Source organism: Chrysochloris asiatica, unplaced genomic scaffold (genome assembly GCF_000296735.1).
Source record: "Chrysochloris asiatica unplaced genomic scaffold, ChrAsi1.0 scaffold00397, whole genome shotgun sequence".
NCBI classification, from domain to species: domain Eukaryota; kingdom Metazoa; phylum Chordata; class Mammalia; order Afrosoricida; family Chrysochloridae; genus Chrysochloris; species Chrysochloris asiatica.
In genome coordinates, this window is record NW_006408915.1 from 56,276 (window position 1) to 59,406 (window position 3,131).

Genomic DNA, 3,131 nt, shown 5'->3' on the forward strand with positions numbered 1-3,131 from the left:
TTTCCTTTTCAGAGCTATCATTTTGTGTAAAGGAATACAATGGATTTTTGTTTGCTAATCTTGTAACCTGCCCTTTGCTGATTCTTTCAATGAATTCAAATAAATTTATTGCTGAGTCATGGGATTTTCTAACTCTAGGATCACATAATTTGCAAATAGAGATAGTATTATTTCTTCTTTGCCAATTTGGATGCCTTTAATTTCCCTGTCTTTTCTTATAGCTCTAGCTAAGACTTACAGCACAAGATTAAATAGGAGTGATGATAAAGGGCATCCTTATCTGGTTCCTATTTGCAATGGGAGTGGTTTCAGTTTCTTTCCATTGAGAGTCATGTTGTCTGTTGGTTTTGTACATATGTCCTTAATTATGTCGAGAATTTTCCCTTCTATATCTATTTTGTTGAATGCTTTTATCAGGAATGAGTGTTGGGTTTTGTCAAATGTCTTTTCTGTGTTGATTGATAGGATCATCTGTTTTGTTTTTCCTTTCTGCTGTTTATGTGGTGGATTGCATTGATTATTTTTCTGATATGGAACCACCCTTACACACCTGATATACATCCCACTTTATCATGATGCATTATTTTTTGATATGTTGTTGGAGTCAATTGGTTAGGATTCAGTTGATAATTTTTGCATCAATGTTCATAAGGCATATTGGGCTATAATTTACTTTTTTAGTGATGTCCTTGCCTGATTTGGGTATCAGGGTTACACTTATTTTATAAAATGGATTTGGGAGCTTTTGTGGGGACTTAATGGCAGATTAGGGAGATGTGCGGTGCAAAGCTCTGCAGCAATAACACAGAATACTGGACAAAGCAAGTCCAGGGGATGGTCCAAGAACTCTGAACTACATATAAAGGAATATTTAGAAAGCTTGAAGACTTACAGACAATGGAATTTGTAGTAGAAGCATGAAGCATTGTTTTCTGATCCACAGCAGCCAGCCAGCTCCTATAGTGGCCATCTTGGGTGTGGCAGAGTGGGTGAAGGATGAAAGAAGAGCTCTGACTACACACTTCTGATGATCCTTGGAAATAAAGGTGTAGACATTCTTTTCTTCCCTTTCTTTGTTCTTTTGTCACTCACTGTCTATGCACCTCCACTCTGGTGACCAGAGGGGGTACCTGAGTGAGTGGACACTCCAGCACCCCCGGAGGGTTCTACTATGCAAGTGCATGGATCTGCTGAGCAAACATTTCTAAGCTCCAAATTGCAGAAGTGGGAGGAGTCACTGGAAACTGCTTAAAATGGAACAGTCTCCCAGAACAGTCCAAACCAGCTGAGAAAAGGGCATTAAAGTCATACACATTTTTTTGCTACAGATTTTTCCCCCTTTCCCCCCTTCATTTCTTTTTTTTTTTTTTTGATTATGACTGTATTGCCAAATCTGCTTTTTGTTTTTGTTCTTTTGCTGTTGTTGTTTTGTTTTTTGGTTCCCCTTTTACTTTCAGAGTACTCTTTCTCTTTCTATGTTATCCAAGAAGAGGCACAGATTGTGGTAATATAGACAAGCTGCAGTCACACCCTTTAAAATCCCACAATCCAGAAAAGAGCCAATATCAGCTGCTATACACCACATAGACAGCCAACACATGATATCATTACTCTGAGTTGAATAATAAGAAAAGTGAAAAGGAAATCCTGTCTCTTGATCACATATGCCTGAAGGAAATCAGAAACCACAATAAAACATCAACATACATTCATTTAATTATTGAAAATCTAATTATTGAAGATGCCCAAAAAACAATTTACCATTTCAGCACATATCCAGAAACAGGATAGGAGTTGAACATAGACCTAGAATTCCCACTGGAAGGAGAGCAGGCCTTGGAACTGCCTAAGAAGGAATTCAGGAAAATGATACTGAAATGCATCCAAAGACTCCAAAAAAGTTTTCAGAAAAATAAGGAAGAAGTTAGGGAAGCACTGCAGGAACAATCAAACAAGATAGCTTTAGCACTGGAAACAATTCAAAACCTGCAAAACGATGTCCAAATTATTAATAAAATATCAGAAATGGACAATACAATGAAAAGGGAAAGAAGTAGAACTGACAAGATGGAAGCCAGAACCAGTGAGCTGGAAGACAAGTCTCTTGATAGTGCTAAGATAGACAAGCAAGCAGAAAAAAGGATAAACAATTCTGAAGAAAGTCTCAATACATGTTGGACAACATGAAGAGGAATAATTTAAGAAATACTAGTATTCCAGAACAGGAAGAATCATACAAGTCTACAGAGGAGATAGTTGATGTCTTGCTGGAAGAAAATTTCCCTAACATCCTGGAAAATAAAAAGATAAGCATTCAAGAAGCTTAATGAACCTCAGGACGAATAGACTCCAAAAGAAAATCACAAAGACATGTAATAATCAAGCTCTCCAAAATCAAGAACAAGGAGAGAATCCTGAAAGTAGCTAGGGAAAAGAGAAGTGGTACTTATAAAGGCAAGCAAATAAGATTAACCTGTGATCTCTCAGCAGAAGCAATGCAGACAAGAAGGCAATGGGGAGACATATATAAAACCCTGAAAGAAAAAAACTGCCAAGCAAGAATCATCTACCCAGCAAAGTTGTCAATCAAATACAATGGTGTAATTAAAATATTAGTGGATAATCAGAAGCTAAAAGATTTTGTCAAAGCCAATCCTGTGCTTCAAAACATCCTAAAGATGGTTCTTTGGACTGAGAACAAACAAGAATAGACAACAACCAGAGATTGACATATGTGGCAGCATCACCTGGAAATCGGTTGTCAGAGGGAAGAGTCCCAGAACAGAACAAAACTATAAGAATGAATTCAGAGGACCTGGGAAATCAGTTTACAATCAACACGATTACAATGTGAAAGAAGGCAAAAACACAGGAATAGAGATTGAGGTGGTGAGGAGGTCAGGTAGATTGTAGAATAAAATAGACCATTCTAAATAGAGGAAAAAAATAATAGAATATAATGTAAGTGCAAAGAAAATTAACACTTCAAAACACACCAAGAAAATGAAAATATAAGACATGGAAACATTAAAACTATAAATAAACTGAGAAGAAAGAACACAAAAAAACATGAATTTAGCACAGAAGGCATGCAGAACAAAGAAACCAGAATCACCAGAAAAAAAAAAAAA